The sequence below is a fragment of the Epargyreus clarus genome, unplaced genomic scaffold, assembly GCF_041222505.1.
Source record: "Epargyreus clarus isolate Ecla_fem2 unplaced genomic scaffold, WU_Ecla_fem_2.2 ptg000032l, whole genome shotgun sequence".
Classification (NCBI taxonomy): Eukaryota; Metazoa; Arthropoda; class Insecta; order Lepidoptera; family Hesperiidae; genus Epargyreus; species Epargyreus clarus.
In genome coordinates this window covers 7,194,414-7,213,064 of record NW_027332237.1, presented here as the reverse complement: position 1 = coordinate 7,213,064, position 18,651 = coordinate 7,194,414, and positions in this window count along the sequence as shown.

Here is an 18,651-nt window from a genome sequence, read left to right as displayed (position 1 = left end):
CGCGTCAGACCGATATGGTGATCGCTCCGCCACGCGGGTCGTCGTCTACACTGTCATGCATAGCACTTGCATCCTATCGAGACATAGGCACACGCATAAGGGTCGCGTAGACTGCGGCGACTGAGGCTCTTCACACAATTGCAAGCGATTCACATATTATACTAATTTCTAATAAGTAACCGCCTTACAATTTCACTATGTTCCGCACATGACGCGACGTCTAACTCTAATGACGCACAAATAACTGACACACGGGCAGAGTTATAGTTCATAATCACTTTATACGTTTAATTTTTGCAAATGAAAGAAATGTATGTACTCATAATAAATAAATTAAAATTAGTTATGTGGTATACAATTATTACTTATGCGGTGCGATAACCCAATTAACTGAGTAGTAGAGAGAATTAATAGAGAGCATTAGTAGGCGATCTAAGGTTTGACTTTTTTTTAAATTTTTTTTATAACATATGGTAAGTGGCTACTGCCGCCCATGGACATCTGTAATCAACCCCAGATAGGATTAGATATTCCTACCGGAGGTCGGCCACAGATGCGCCGCTAACCCTGAGGACTAAACTGGAACGCCTCGGAAAAATCTGTCTCCCTTACCACACCCTTCAAACCGGCACACAGCAGCGCCTAACACCGCTGTTATTAGGTAGAAATAGGTGTGGCGATGGTGCCGCTGTAGTCGAACCACAACGTGTTCTACCACCTTCAAAACTCAGTCACTCAGTCTTGACTCAGTCACGTAGCTTGTAAATATGTTTGTGGACGAAGGGCCTTAATTCATTCATGCGTGTGGAACGCGCGTGTGGGCTTAAACACGCGCGACAAGTTCTCTAAGATAATTTTGTTATTTATAATTATGTTTTTCATAATAATTATTAGTTGCTTCAGTATTATAGTACTATAGTAAATTATATTTAAACAACTAAGGGCAAGTGAAGTGTATACCGTCGGGGATTCGAGGAGCGAGCGATGTAGCGAAGTGAAAATTTAATGTGATTAAAGGCAAACTTCGGAGAGCGTATGGCACAAACGGACGAGATTGCTTTGTACACACTTTTATATACATAACATTATCATTAAGTACTACTTTAGGTTGATCTTAATCCATCTACAAAGATAAGCAACGTAGGGCGTGGTTAGGATTTGGATGGGTGACCAATGGTGGAAACACACGCGTCCTTTTATTACACTCCTTAATAAGTGTGCAGCACACTTTGTGCGGGTCTTACCGATCTAAAGTACAAAGTTAAGCTACGCGTGACATGTTCAGGATTTGGATGGGTAACCTTAAGTGGCACATGCGTACTTCAGTGGGCACGTTAATCTGTCGGTCGCGATTGTTATAATTATTGTCATGTGTCTTCTTTTAGACAAACAAATTGAAATATACTAACTAATAAATAGAACATAACCAACTGTTTTCATATTTAAAGTCATTTATCATTACTTCCCAGAATTTGATCCTTAAAAGCCACACTATCAGAGAGTGGAATAATATAGAGGATGTATTTTTTTCAAAATGAACTCGTTCGTTTCCTGTCTAGGGAAAAACATATTTTTAAAAAGTAATGATGCAGTTTTAGTTTTTATCAAAATCGGCCTCGTAACTCCTTTCAGCATTTTCCGCTAATCCTTATAGTTTCGGATTTGGTCCTGAAGGCTCGTTTGAAAAATTCGCCCTGTATAGTTAAAAGCGAATCCTAACACAGGCATATTTTGCTTAAAAGGAGGCTCTGGCCACTTATATTGTAATGAACTTAATTTGAAAAGTAATAAAGTATTTCTATTTCTATTTCTATTTCTATAAAAGCATAGTTGAAACAATATTTGTATTAATAAAATTTTATTTGCTGGCATTTTATCAAAGTGCATTGTCAGCCTAAGAATCTTAAAAAATTAACAAACAGAATACGAGAACTTTACAAAAAGCTTTGCAACGAAGCGGAGGGAAAATTGCATCGAAAAATGAAAGACAAGCTTGCATTCCGATTCTTTTAACGACGTCGGAGGTAAACATTCCGTTCTCCTTTCTTTAACTTTTATCCTAGATTTGATATGAGCTCTTTCTTCTGAAGATCAAATATGCTTCTATATCCTGGAATCTATTGAACAAAGATTAAAAAGTCGGGTAACTTTTTTATCTTATTTAGTACTAGCAGTATTCGATGATCCGTTTGCACCTTTTAGATTTGTTTGAAGTGATAAAAAAATTAAAATTTCCAGAAAGATTTTTGTGTTCTTCATCATTATACCGTTCACTAAAGGCTAACGGCTAATAAAATTTAAATTAGCACCAACAAAGTATGTTGTAAGTATGTTACTATAAAATAATTGATAGGAAATGTTGTTTTAAATTAAATCAGTTTGACAGAAAAAAGTCTATTAGTTTTCGTAGTCAGAATGGTAATTACAAACTACTTAACTCGTAAAAACATGAAAAAATATAAACGATAAATAACTGACTTACTTTTTCACATAAATCTTTAGAATTGTTATTTTTTTAACATCGTTAATATCATACAGTAAAATAAAAATATCCAAACTTTGAATTCGAATATACATATATCCTTTTAATCTTTTCAAAGAAAAACATTTCTTTCTTTTCAAAGAATCTTTTCAAAGAAAAACAACATGATCTTCTGGGCAATTATGTTCCCGATTATAATAGATAACTAAATAATCAATACCCGATTGCCTCGATGAAAGCGCTACTTAAGCAATAAGGGCGGCAATTGAATATTGTTATCTGTTTTCATCGTATTTTTTTCAAGTGAAACAAAGAATATTATGTTGTATACTTCTGTATTCCTATCTTTGTTCTTAACTTCATCCACTTAAGCAATAGAAATAATATTTGTTTTAAAATTCTTCCACTCCACAATACGATTCTCATGTGCCGTAGATTCTTGGAAGTCGGAAGTGCCTTTCACTTGGATTAATTGTCGAGGGTTGCCTTGCTATAGACTTATTGTTTTGCAATTGTTCCCCCGAAACAATCTACGCTCTGTTTATCTATAGTCTAGATTCTAGATTATCTTTTATTTGGAAGAAGGACGCTTCTGAATTTTTCTTTTGTTTATTAAAAGTAAATCTTTATTTACATTGTTCTCTCTGTGTCTGTTACGGACTTTTATTTAAGTTCCTTTGTTAATTCGTGTTTCGTGTATGAGTTAATGTATGTGTTACTTAATATTTTACGTAAGTGTGAATGTCTCGAAATTTAGATTCAATCTTGTATGTCTATTTACTGAAATTGTGACTTGAGTTTTTTAATTAGAAATCTTTTTTATTTCTTCTACTGTAGTAAAATTTTAATTCTATTTTTTTAATATTACTTTGACAATGTTAAGCAAGCTTATTATCTCAAATTAATGTATAAAGATTTTCCTTATATATTCATAATTCGTCGTAATAATATAAAAATACACTATTTCACTTCCTTCTGTCCTGTTCTTTTTCTAAAATCCTTCGATCCATTCCTTTATCGTAATTCTATTCCTAATTTAATATTCAAGTGCATATTCCTTCATATTTGGTCTCTACTTTGTGATTTTCAAGTATCAATCAAGCCCCTATCTATTCATAGTCCAGTCCTTTGTTCCGCAGTTGTCTTCTGTCTAGATATTCCATTGTTAAAATTTCGAAATTTCGCCTCAATGACAAGTTATGAAACTGCTTCAAGCTTGCATTGTTTGTGCACATAATAATTTCGAGTGGTTCAAGGGTGATGTTTTTTGTTTTATTTCATGAAATATGTCAATAATGTTGATATGTTTTAGATTTAGTAATACAAATTTATTTTTTTATAATATTCTAGTAGAAAATGTATTCATTTTCTACTAGAATATTATAAAAAATAAATGATGTTTCACCACCACCACCACTGCCACACCTTTCCCGCCTGATAAAAGCAGTATTAACCATGTTTGCCTGATTACATCAGTATTAACGCTGCTGTTTTTTGGTTTGAAGAGCGTTGTAAAAGAGACATACTTTTCAGAGGCGTTCCAACTTGCTCCTCAGCGAAATCAACGCATCTATGGCCAACCTCAGGAAGGGATCTAATAGTATATGGTTGATGGCAGATGTCCACGGGCGGCCGTAGCCACTTACCATCAGATAGACTGTATTCTCCTTTGCTACTTGAATACCATAAAATTACCCGCTCGACTCTTCCATTTACACCACACCTAATAAAAGACATACGTAAAATTGGAAACGAGCAGTAGTCTATGGGGGATAAAATTGTAGTTTTAAGTGAAATTTATGACGCCTCAACTTGTTTATTTAGGACCCTGTGGCTGATTTAAGAACCCTGTATTTAATGTAGGTTTCGCACTATCCGTAACCAGTTTTATTATAAAACTCTGTAAAAGGCAGACTTAAATGTAAAGAATCTTACAATAATAATGGCTTTGCCGTCACATCTACTTTTAGTCTGCGGAGGGTAATGTTTTACGAGCGTATCTATATATGTAAGTACGTATATATATATATTTATGTATGTATGTCTCATTTTTTGCACCTGTAGCCTAAATGGTTTCACGGATGTAAGAATACGTACGATTTTTTTAGTTTTTTAATAATTCTCTATTTGTGGTATATAAATGAAATAATGTGTTATAGTAATAATTATATTACTTATAACTACTTTCCTCTACATAGTTAAGTAGAAGAAAGTAGTAGCGCTTCTGTACTTTTTTATAAAATTGATGGTAAGTGACCACTGCTGACCATTACCATTTTTATCCAATTCCATATAGAACTGAGATTCTGTCCGAAGCTGATCACAGATTCGTCACTAGTCCTGAGTTTTAAGGTCACTTCATATATGTAAGTCAGCCGCCATCCAAATCCTTCCTCCGAAACGCAGAACTGCCTCACGACAAAAACTGGTGTGACAGTGATATCCTAGTGAAACTATACTTTTCAAATTTCAAAACTTAATCAATATAACACAAACAACGAGGAATTTATACCTTAGTAAGATTAAACGGAAAAAGTTTATTTACAAACACCCGAAAACCTCAACTCTAGTATAATAAACTTATCTAAAATGGAGGTTTTAACTGAAATTTACTGCGCCACAGCTTATTTATTTACGCTTGCGGTTGATTTAAAGGACCCTACGTCTGCTTGAATTACCGACCTTGGCGAGAAGTTACGATGCTAAGGGCTCGTCCAATTAACAGCGGTTTAGGTTTGAAGTTATTTTAAAGTTAGCTGTTGCCTGAATTACCAAAACTACTACACTTAAAAATATTTTTTTTATTTAAAACTATTGTTTTGCGTGAGTATAGAATTAATTTAAACTTGCTTAAATCATGAAGGAAAACATCGTGATGAAGGTTACAACTTGAAAGTCCTTTATAAAAAAGGTCCTCAAAGTCTATCAGTCTACCCTTGGCAAGCGCGGTTGGCTGTTGTCCAAATCACTCGGACTCTGAAAAGTCCCGTGCCCAGCAGTGGGACAGTAATAGGTCGACGACGATTGTGATCAAGTGCATATAATACTGAAAATGTATGTCATCTTCATTTTTATTATCAACAACGTCGATACACATTTAGTTTTATTACATTTATTCGTCATTGTTCCGTGATATTTTATTTCTTGGCCGTTTGTTTTGTTTGATTATTTATTATTCCTCAATATATAATTCTTGAAGATATTAATAATTTAGTTTTTATTATGAATAATTTATATAAATACATACTGCAACAAACATTTTCCTATTATGACTCAAAAACATTTTAAACCTTATAGTTAAATGTCTCGCTTTCCGCTCTTAACATTTTCTCTACATTGGACGACGCCTCTTTAGTAGCTAGTTTCCAATAAACGACAATAAAGCTCCGTTATTTTTATTGCCTTTCGGATTCATTTCCGTGAAGTGTCCTCAATCTGAAGTCGTTTTCTTTAGAGCTCGAGTCTTGGTTATGTTTTAAAAATAGTACTATTAAACAATGACAAAGATTGGAGTTAGTTAACTATTTTATTCTATAGTTGGTAGTACAATATGTTGATATTGTTAGTAGCTTTTACCCACGGCTTCTTTAGTGGCCAGCGGTTTTTATCTACCCCTCGGCAACGGTACTTTTTTCTGGATAGAAGGTAACCTTATCCTTTTCTGAACCCGTCACAATGTGACTACAAAATTTTATGACAATCAGTCACGTGGTTAAGGTGTGAAAGAATAACAAACAAACTCACATCGGAATTTATAATATTAGTTAGGATAAGTTTGGAGTTACAAACGAGCTTACAGTTTTGATGGTAAGTGGTCACTGCCGGCCATGGACTCCAACTCCATATAGAATAGCTTCTACCTGAAGCCGATCAGAGATACGTTGCCAGTCGAGAAGATAGATAGTCGCCTCATAAGTCGACTCTCATCTACATCCTTCTACCTAAACGCTGAACTGAAAAACGGGTGTGGGTGTAGTACTTCCCAGGTAGATTATACTTTGGCTCTAAATCCTATCTCAATTTACTCGAAAATAGTTAGTAAGACGTAATCGTTTGGAGAATAATATTTGAGGAGTATCAAGCCAGTTTACGAGAGAAGCAACTCATCTACGATATGCTTCTATTAGCACATCTATTTTTAATCCGGAGTTAATTAAATTTGCTTTTTACGATCATAGCTTCGTACTATGATGTAGATACACCAAAACGAGAACCTAATACCCAGGTCTAGAACACTTATATGTATATATTTTTTACCACCTGATGGTAAGTAGCTACAGCCGCTCATGAACTTCTTTAAACAACCACAGATAGGATTAGATATTCCTACCTGGGGTCGGCCACAGATGCGCCGCTACTCCTGAGGACTAAGCTGGAACGCCTCGGAAAAGTATGTCTCCCTTACCATACCCTTTAAACCAGAACACAGCAGCGCCCAACACTGCTGTTATTAGGCGGAAAAGGTGTGGCGGTGGTGCCGCCGGAGTCGAACCACAAAATGTTCTACCACCTTCAAAGTATGAATTCCTTCATAAATATAATTGTATGAATACAAGATAATTATATTAAAAGATCTGACTGCTTAAAAGATAGCTTCTGACAATTCCTTCTAGATTTCCAAAATTTAAACGAATCCAACGACACCTCATATTATTATGTTAAAATCCGTCAAGTCGTTTATTATGCAAAGCGTACCGATGAATGAGACAACATACATATCCATGTATTCACAAAACATAAGTTAGCCAGTTAGCCAGTTAATAAAAATTAAATAAAACACCATAACATTTCAAATTTAAGTATCTTTTATATAAGAAATTTAAGTTTTCAGAAGGAAAATATACTTGTAAGTAAGAGTGTTAATTTATCTTGAAGTTTAAGGCCTTTGACACACGGAGCGTGCATAACGTCGTTAGGACGCGCAAAGTGTCTAAGATTTAGCTTTAAGGAAAACATTTTTTAATTTTGTTTCGTGTTTTATACTAAAAATGAGTTAAGAATTTTAATTTCAGGGAACGAACCCACAACTAATTAAGCATATTGAACGGCAAAAGTGGTCAATGTTTTGGTCCAAGTGCCCATTGGCTTGTATAACTAACACTAAGTATGACAACACTTCCTAAGATTGATTACAGATATATTGCTTACCGAGGAAAAACTTAGTCCATATCTCTGATACGAGTATCTTATGCAATTGAGGGGTGAATAAATGTTTTGAAATTTAAAAAAAATCCATCCATTCAAAGGTCAGACCTCTGAAGTCTACCTTCGAACATGATCCACCTTGTAAAGGCCTTTCCTAAATTACTTTGATTCGAAATAATTCCCGGTACCATCTTTGGAACTGGAATAAGTCCTAGTTAGAGAAGAGGAAGCTCCTCATGTCTAAACATGATCATTCAAGAATTCATGATCTTCTTGTCTAAAATAAGTCCTCCGAGCGATGTGAACAGCGGTAATGCTTTCGTTTCAGTTTTTCGGTTGAAATGTATGGATGCCGACATATTTACTAATATTTCATTTTTTTTTATTTTTTTGATTTCGTTCAACGCCATTTATTATGAACATAAATAAAAGAAACATTTTGACAAAAAGTGGAGTTGGCTGATTTGCGAATTAAGGTATCGATATGTGGACAGTGGACTTTATGCTTGATTAATACTTCAATCTTTTGTTATAAAGTCTACCTTGGCCGAGTAATTAATGATAAAGTATATGTCATATACCTTATCATAAAGTCTTATCTTAAATTTCCTTACACGTTATGATAAAATTGACCACTATAAATAGTCACAATCAGATAAGTTATTTTATAAAGATTACGTCGGTGATACGGAACTCATTTAAAATTTTGCAACAGAAATGAATTTTGTCGATAAAATCTCAAAGAGGATTATTTTGGCCCGTTTTCGCCTTAAATAATATTAATTTATCCTAACAAAGTAGCCTCTTATCGGACGGAACGACTTAACATTGATTACTTTTTCTTTCAGAGCTTAACTCCGTGAGCTACGTAATAAAATACCTTCGGAAACTCCTTACAGATCAACTAATTCCGTGAAACGATATACATTGCTTCTTTTCTACTAATAGTTTTAAAACCAATCAGTACCAAGTACGCAATGTATTCAATCGATAGGGAAAGAGTGGTAGTAATTAATACAAGTAGTAAAAGCATAAACCGATTAACTTAATGGTTCTAACATGCTATTTCTATTGAACAGTGAAACAAATCTTTCTTTACTTACATTAGGAGATAGAGAAAATTTTCAATTAGAGCCGTTACGATCCAATGAGCTCTGAGTGAGTTTATCTTACGTTTGTCTTTGTTTAATGTAATCTTGTTTTGATATCAACGTGATCGTGAAAACAAAACACACATGGCTTCGTGGTTGCTGTGTTAGTATTTTATGATTAATTATTGTTATGTTAAAGGTGGTAGAGCCCTTTATGGTTCAACTTTAGCTGTTCGACCGCCATATCTATTACTGTCTTACAAAATCTGTGCTAAGCGCTGCTGTATTATAGTTTGAAAGGTATGATAAGTCCTTAGAGGTAGCAACGCACCTGCGACCGACCTCATATAGTATTTTGAAGGCGGTATAGAATTCTTTGTGGTTCGACTCCAGCGGCACCACCACCACACCTTTTTCTGCCTAATAACATCAGTGTTAAGTGCTGCTGTGTTCTGGTTTAAAGGGTGTGGAAAGGAAGAGATACTTTTCATTTCATTCAGACATTTCAGCCTTGTCCTCGAAATTAGGCGCATCTATGGCCGACCTCTGGTTGGAATCTAATCTTATCTGGAGTTGATTACAGATGTCCATAGCCGACAATGGTCACTTACCACCAAGTAGACTACTTGCGTTTACTACCGCATGCTCGTATACGTATAAATGTGTCTATGTACGAGTATATGGGCGTTGAGGCATTTTATAATATATAATATTAATTTTTATCATGTTAATTTTGATTGTCAATGTGGAATTAATATTTAGATTAAAATATGGACGACTTCCGGTAGTACTTCAAAACACTTTGTTAGTCATACCAAATAAATTATATAAATTATAATAATATTAAAATATTTATTCTCGTATTTTTAAAACAATATTTTCAATATAATGTTATTTTATTAACAGTTAAATTTATTGTGAATCACGTCACTTGTTATAACAAAACAAGTGATGTGAGAGGGTAGTTCTTATGCTGTTTGTCACTCGAGTAGTATTTAAGTCCACGCGCTGGTAGAGCGTGGTTCATTCGCATTTAATCAGTCGTGTAAGCCGTTACTCTGCCCGAATTGTAAATAAAAGTGAATAAAAGTGATTCTCATATTAAAGTCGTTTCGTTCAGTTTATTAATAAAGTGCGGTAGTGGGATATCGCCGACAAGTACATATGTGTGGTAATATATTTCCACGAATATGAAAGCGAGCAAAATTGAGCGCAACAATTACAAAATACGTTGACTACACGTTAGGTTTCAAATAACAATCCGCAACTCGTCCTGTACGAGTTTCACTCGTTTTATTATCCATTCACTACCTTTGTTTATTACTTTCCACGATCCGAAAAACTATTTTTGTCTGCGAAACATGTTTCAAAAGTTATGACAAAAGCAAATTGGATTGCAAGCGACTATGAAACTAGAATGGATACCGAAATTGATATTGTAGTCTAAACTCATTTTCTAACTTGAAAAATTGTATATACTCACATTTATGTATCCACGTAAGAAGTCATACTTCTTATTTATTTATTGATTTATGCACACAAGAATAGAACACAACAGAGAGAGCTATACCTAAAATTTAGTGCAAAGGCACTTCTTTGTCGTATTTACTAAAGAGCGCATGCGAAACTTCGCGAAACGACACGTCATTACAGAACACGACATGACGTCACGATTTTGTAAAAAAATCAATTCCATAAATTTCCCAAACACCCCTGAAGATAAATAACTTAAATTCTAATTATTAAATTCATAAATTAAATTAATTATCATTAGCTGTTGAGGTGTAGGAAACATAAACATCTGAAAGTACTTAAAAAGAGAAGATGTGTAACTAAAATTCATAAATTAAATTAATTATCACTAGCTTAAAAAGTGCAGGAAACGTGCACGCCTAAGAGTTCTTAAATAAAGTGTGTGAAATCTACCTATTGGTATATCAGAAATTAATTATCATTTGCTTAAACAGTGAAGGACAACATAGACAGGAATTTTCACGCATTAGGTCTTAAAAAAATATTTATAAGGGTTTGTAAAGTCCACCAATTCGCAATTTGCCAGCGTTATGGACTCTGCCCTAATCCCCCTCTCACTCTGAAAGAAGACCTATACCCAGCAGTGGAACAGTACGAAAAAGTAGAAGAAAATTTCTAATACGAAAATAAAAACAAAAAATCAAAGGTGCCTTTTGATTTTTTTTTTATTAATTTAATCCCAAATTCTATCGCAAAATTTACACCACCTTGCTACCTTCTCTTTTTATGTAACACACATTCTTCTAAATCAAAAAGCACGAAGGCTGTAGCAGTTGATATGGAGGCGCCCGCCATTGAAGCGCTGCTTCATGAAAATCTAATCGCCGTGTGATCCTACGGGATTCCTTTACAGTCTAAGCATAGGGCTGTCAATTTTCAATTTAAAATATATTTTTATGATGCAATAATGTTATTTTATTAACTTCATATTTTTTTATTTTATTGTTAAGATGGCGAAAAATTAGTTATGGTAATTGGTATATTTTTTTATAAGCAGACATCTAACCAGACTAATATTGATGATAAAAAATAATAGCTAAACTAACCTAGAAATTATATAGTTCTTAAAAATCACGCACGTAAAAAAATGCCTAATAATGAAATTATGACTAATATTTTTTATAGAATACGAACTAGCACATGAGCATGCAGTACCACATGATGGTAAGTGGCTCCTGTCTCCCATAGACATTTGTAATCAACCCCAGATAAAGACTAGATTCCTACTGGAGGTCGGCCGCAGATGCGCCGCTACTCCTGAGGGCGAAGCAGGAATGCCTCGGGAAAGTATATCTCCCTTACCACATCCATCAAACCAGAACACAGCAGCGCTTAACACTGCTGTTATTAGATAGAAATAGGTGTGTCAAAGTGACAACCCTAATCCCACGTCAATATCACTTGCATTATTCAGTTTCATTGCTCCCGAGCCACTTCAGCAATAAATCGAAGCGAAGCCGTATTAACTCTGTTGTTTCTTAGCGAATAATACATCATTCTTAGGAAGTGTTTATAAAACGACTTTCTTAAAAAAAATCTTCATTTAAACTAGAAATCAATTAAACTTTCTTAATTGGATAGTCACTCGATCCTTAAAAAGAAAGCTTCTGTTCATATTTAAATGCATTTTTACAATAACATTAACAATGTTTTTGTGATCTAAAAAAACTTTTCTTATAATAAAGGTTTTTTTTTTCAAAATGTAGGATATTTTATTTTTAAGTAAATACATCACAGTAAATGATTTATCTCTAAATATAGCACCTTAAACAAAATTAAAAGTAAAAGAACAAAATATTGTACAAAATATAAGACACTAATGTAATCCAATATTCTAAAGTCACGCGATATAAAAACCAAGGTGCCAAAACGTTAGTGGCAACCCTATTCCCACGGCAATATTCGCGGCATGCATTATTCAGTTTCATTACTCCCGAGCCACTTCAGCAATAAATCGAACTGAAGCCGGTATTCATTCTGCTGTTTTTATGCTATTTTATGCTATTTTCTGCTATTTTCTTTCCCGCTGTTTCGTACGCAAATAGTGATAGATTTTAACAATGGCGATCGATGTTTTATATTCATGCGAATGAGAACAAAGGTTTGTATTTTTATAGGATTCAAACCATGAATCCAATCAATTGTTCTGTGACAAAGGATCGTTAACGGACCAGCCATCTTTCAATGTGCAAACGAAACTAAAATATGCCCAATTATATTTGTACCAAACCATGATTGTTTTTTTGTTCGTATGTTTGTTGAAACAATAAGCCGAAAATTCGACGGGACTTGATCAAAAATATTTGTTAAATTCTGCTATTTTTATACCGTAACAATAATGGGAAATTTTCATACATATATTAAAGGGTTTCTCTTGTTTAAACTATATAGAATATTATAAAAACAAAAATTCCAACTGCTTAAAAAAATAGCCTGTATCACGTACACAATTTAAATGACATCTTATTTATTTTGAAATCCGTCAAGCCGTACTGCAGGGCATACAAAGAATGAGACATACTTTCGAATATTACCCTCCGCAGTCGGATGAAAATAATTTATTTTCATAATATTAATAGACTAAATCTATCAAAGACCATGAACCACACATTTGGTCACAACAGACGAAGATAATCTTAGGCCGTGGTCAGTATATATCTACTCTTGTACTCCTCTCCTCTCCTACTGACGGAGCAGTCACCATACCGGTTTGACGCGCTAAGCATTCTGGATTCGATCCCTGACCAGACAGATATCTGAATGATGAATTTGTGCTAGATCTGGATGTGTATTCGTCTTTGTATGTGTCTTTGGCACCCACGACACATGGAATCCTAGTGTGGGGCTATTGGTGTAGAAAGCTTATTTTTTTTTTGTTACTAAATAATTAGTTATGACCATTAAAACAATAAGAACATTTTTTAGTTATTTTTCAAACTTTAATCCAACCTTTACGAGTAGTTACAATTTCACAAAGATTAATTTCAACAAACCATTAGCTGCATTAAATCCACAACTATGATAATGGCTTTATTAAGCAATCCGCTTGCCCCTTACGCTAGTCAGAAGTTCTCAACCTTTGGAAATAAATTTAATTTAACGATATTTAGACACTTTTGACCGCGAAGCTGTTTGTTCCCCGCCGCTGAACAGAGTAATTCCCCATATTAGGAAGAGGTCTAGAGCGTATTCCACTACTGCTTTCTACTGGATATTACCAGAGAGGGTTACGTGCCGATATCAAACCGTCCATATGATATAAAAAAACGATTATTATTCAATGCGCCATCCGAAGCACAAAAGTGCGCATGATTTTTTCCACTACTGGTCACCCATCCAACTATTGAATACCACCCGACATTGCTTAACCTTGAAGTTTCATTGTGATCTACAAAAGCCGCGCGCTTTAATATGTGTCAAAAACTACTATTGCATTATTAAGTATAATGGTAAATAGCAGAATAAAAAATGTTGAACATTTCTGAGCTAGGCAATAATCCGCACGGCTCGCCGCAGAGATCAAAGCAAACTGCGGCGGCGCCGAGTGCTGACGTGATTGCGCTGAGAAACGCTGTAACAGGTTGCAGGCTCCATTTTCATTATTCACCCTTATTTCCCAAATCCCGTCAAAGGTTTCTTTACAGATTTGAAGGGAATGGTAAAGACACACGACGGGTTTTAATTAAATCCTTAGTAGTAGACATACTTTTCCGAGACGTTCCAGCTTAGTCCTCGGGGGTAGCGGCGCATCTGTGGCCGACCTGAGGTACGAATATCTAATCCTATCTAGGGTCGATTACAGATGTCCATAGGCGGCAGTAGCCACTTATAATTAGGTGGACTGCATGCTCGTCTACTATTCCATATTATGAAAAAAGTACCGACGTAACTCGTAACTCCTCTCTCATTAGGGATGACGATGACGACGATAAAATGCGACTATGACTATTTAGAATGGCATTCACTAATTACCTACCATCAGTGTGACTGCACACCCCTTTACAACCATAATTTATAATGAAGAGTCAAGTTATCGAATTAAAAAAAAAAAGTCATGCCGCTCAATAGTAGAATTAAAAAATGTTGAACATTTCTGAGCTAGACAATAATCCGCACGGCTCGCCGCAGAGATCAAAGCAAACTGCGGCGGCGCCGAGTGCTGACGTGATTGCGCTGAGAAACGCTGTAACAGGTTGCAGGCTATTTAATAAACTACCCCTACAACCCTATTATGGCAGATATCCTAGAGGTTGAAATATTTCCACTCTGGGAGGCCGAAGTCAAATAGCAATCCACAGTCACCATATACCTTCACATAGGTCATCGTCCACCGCACTGATCAAGTACACAGGGGTAGGAGTCTCGGTTAAGACTCGAAACACCACCGAGAAATATTATTAAAAAGGTCTCCGGCGTAGAGGGTTCCTCACGATGTATGCCTTCGCTGTTTAACCAAGTAAAATTAAATTATACGCTTATAACATTTAAAATTAGAAGAGCATAGGATTCGAACCGTTTTTTTTGTTATCGAGGGGGAAACGTTGAAAAGCTACCGCACTAAAACCCCCCCGGTGGTCGTTGTTGCGTTTGTTGGAGAACTCCGGGATCTCCGACGGAACGCAACCGGAGTCCTCTTAGCGCGTTGCCCCGTCGTACCGCGCCCAGGTGAGCTTGACGCTCGCCACACCGTCTGGTGTGCACAACGGTATGCGACCACACATACCGCTGTCCTTCCCGGGGTCGCTGGCCGGGCGATTCGAGCTGCCACTCTTGTCGCCCGCAACCCCGGAAGCCCACTTTTAGTCGCCTCTTAGGACAGACAGAGGATACCGTAGCCCTATTCTAGTACCGGAACTACAAGGACCATAAGATTCGAACCTGGGACTCTCAAGTTTCTAAACACCACGCTATCACTGCTGTTACTGATATAATTAATAAAATTATGACGGGATGTTTACTTATTTCCCTGCATTTTCCCGATGTTAATTAAAAGCTTTCAAGTTGACTGAATAGATTTCTTTGAACCTATTAATTGAGGCGATAGTTATAACGAGGTGTAATTAAAAATATAAATAGAAAGATCGTTAATTATGAACAGTGAGAATGTTTGGAATATTTAATTAAATGAGATAATATTTTCAATCCTTTGTGAGTTGAAAATAGATACATAATTGGTTTCATTTAAATTATTTAAAACACACTTGTAAAAAAAACGCTTTCTACACTCACAGCCCCACACTAGGATTCCCTATATCGCGGGTGCTATGGACACACACAGAGACAAATACACAAACACCAAGACCCAGAAACAGAAATCTAAATTCCTCATTTAGAAATCTGTCAGGCCGGGGATCGAATCCGGGACCCTCTGCGCGTCAGTCCGGCATGGTGACCGCTCCGCCACGCGGGTCGTCAGTAACAATATAACATAGAGAATTATAAGGAGCAATAGCCTAGTGGCCTAATTCGGCTTATCATTTTAAGATTTGGAGGTTCATATTCTAGGTAAGTGTGTGTCCCTGTAGTCTCGGGAATAGAATAGGGCTACGGTATCCCCTGCCTGTCGTAAGAGGCGACTAAAAGGGGGCTTCCGGGGTTGCAGGCGGCAAGAGTGGGAGCTCGAACCGTCCAGCCAGCAACCCCGGGAAGGACGACGGTATGTGTAGTCGCATACCGTCGTAAACACCAGGTAGTGTGGGAGGAGCCAAAAGTGCTCCCCCAGGGCAGAGCCCGATCGGGGCATCGCGCTTGGAGGACCCCGGTTGGGTTCCCTCGGAGATCCCGGAATTCTCCAACAAGCGTTGAGGACGGTCACCGGGGGGTTATAGTGCGGTAAAAATCCCACATAACCTGGCGTCGCTCCCACGTCGCCGGGTACCTTTTGAAGGTTTCCCCCTCGTAAACAAAAAAAAAAAGGTAAGTTAGTGTGACTTTATATGCGTGAAGTTATATGCGTGTTAGAAATATATTGAAAATTGCTTTAACGGCAAAGGAAAACATCTTTGGAAAACGTTTTACTTACGCCCGATAATTCTTTATAAAAATCACTAATCCGGATTTGGCCTCTAAGCTAAGGAGACTCGTGCTCAGCAGAAGGACAATAATAGATTGACGGTGAATTAAAACTGTGATATAAAAGTAGTTACGATATAAAAAATATATTATTTTATAAACATATAAGGCAACATAATGAGTATTAATTGAAATACAAGTGTAATACAAAATTAAATTAACAAATTAAAATTATTAAAAAGTAAAATTAACAATAATAACATCAACTTCCAAAAATTAGATGTTAAAACTTGAGATTCGAATGTAAACCTCTAAAGCACATAAAAGTGTAAATTCCATACTGCGAAGCTGCATACTGCGAAAAAGTACAATATATATGCATAATAAGCCTTTTACGTACCTAAAACATTGTAAGAACTTTATATAAGTAATGAGCTCATAAAAACAACACTAAGAATTTTCTTCGCGAAGGCACTTAGCTAAAATGTGAACTCCAAAAAACTACTAATTTAGCAAGAAAAGTGGAAGTAAAGGTGTGTCCATAGACCCAACTTATGTTCAAGCGTTTTTGCAAAGAAAATTTCGACAATTAATTGAAGGTAATAGAATCCTCACGATTCGACTACAGAGACTTATCTTTTACGGCCATCAGACAGCAGTGTTGATTTCTGATGTTATAGGCATTTACAATGGAACTATATATTGATTTTGAGTCAATTTTAAAAAATCTCCAAAAGTGTGAACACGCTCAGAGGTACGTGAACTCTATTTGTCATAACTTTGACAATTAATGATGAAATGACGCCAAACTTCTGTGGGAAATTCAGTAATAGTTGACCAACAAAACACAATAAAAAATTTGTCAACCGAGTGCTACGAGCGCCACACGGCGATCATTCCGGGAACATTTTGATCAAGGTAATATATCAAAACATTCAAATTACAACACAACAGCGCTTAATTACTATTACTAGAGGCAGAGGTAAATAAGACAGTAGACAAGAGTCGAACTGAAAAGATCAACAACCTTATGTTTTAATGGTACTCACAATACACGGTTGTTTAATTTTTTTATTGTTAATATCTCGACCTAGTTGTATGGATCGTGGTCATGGCAAAACTGCAGCAATAAATAAATTAAAAACCGCGTACTTCCACGATAATATTAGTCTTATAAAAATCGTATAAACGAATGTCTGTGCAAACGACGTAAGAAAGAGTTCTGTATGAACGAGCCTTAAGGAAAAATCTGTTAAATTAACTTTTGCTCGAACAGCCTTACAGAGGGGTTAATTGAAGATTTAAATGAGGACAAAAAATATTAATTAGTCTGGCAGAGGACGTTTATAGAAGAAGTTTTATAATTCCTTGTTGGAAATAAGAACAAGTTGTCATTTGAAGGAAATTTCCTTTTCAGACTCTATTAGACGGGCTTTGCAAAGGAAAAGTTATAAATTTTCAGTCTGTCAAGCGCGAGAATCGCTAACGGAAGAGTTCCGTAAAAGTTAATAAATAATTAGTTGTTACTTGCTGACACAAAAACTTGTAATTAAAGTATGGCTGTTGCGTTTTGTGTATAGTATTATTTTTAATTATTTTTACTTTCCAAGTAACACATAAAAATGAAAGTTTAAGACAGATAAAAAATTCGAAACTATTCAATACTAGTCCACCACGCTGACCAAGTGCGTATCGGCAGACTTCACATACCATTAGAAAAAAGCATTCACAGCTTTCTCAGGTATACAATTTTCCTCGCGATGTTTTCTTTCACCATTTAAGCAAGTGATAATTAAATTCTAATAACTTTGAATAATCACGAGCCTGGAATTTGAACTTTGGACCCGTCGATCAATAGGCCGAGTTTCTTAACCACTAGGCCAACAAAATAACTCTTATACTGCTCAAAGTATGAGAGTTATTCTAACTAAATTATATTCGTAGTATTAAACTTAGTCAAACAGTCATTGCTTTCTTAGTCAAAACTGACCTTCATAGCGAGCTTTAAGGTTAATTACAATTAAAGCTTTCGTGTTCCTGGGGTCCTACTTAATAGCTTTCAATTAAGTTAGACTCGGTAAATTTTAGCATCGGAGTAATTTGAAATTGTTTTGTAGAAAACCTTTTTAATGGATACTCGTTGAAGATGTACGTTTAAAAAAATGTTGTCATCAACACATTGCTGTCCTTCTGCTGGGCACAAGTCTCCTCTCAGAGCGAGTTGGGCTTAAGCCATACCACCACGCTGGCCAAGTGCCAGTTGTTAAATTTCACATACCACCACTGACCACCTGTTTTAAGTTGCCACTGTTGCACATGAATATCTTTGATGAAATCCAAGTAGGATAAGAGATCTTCAGTCGATCACAAAGCTTAATTACATCTGAT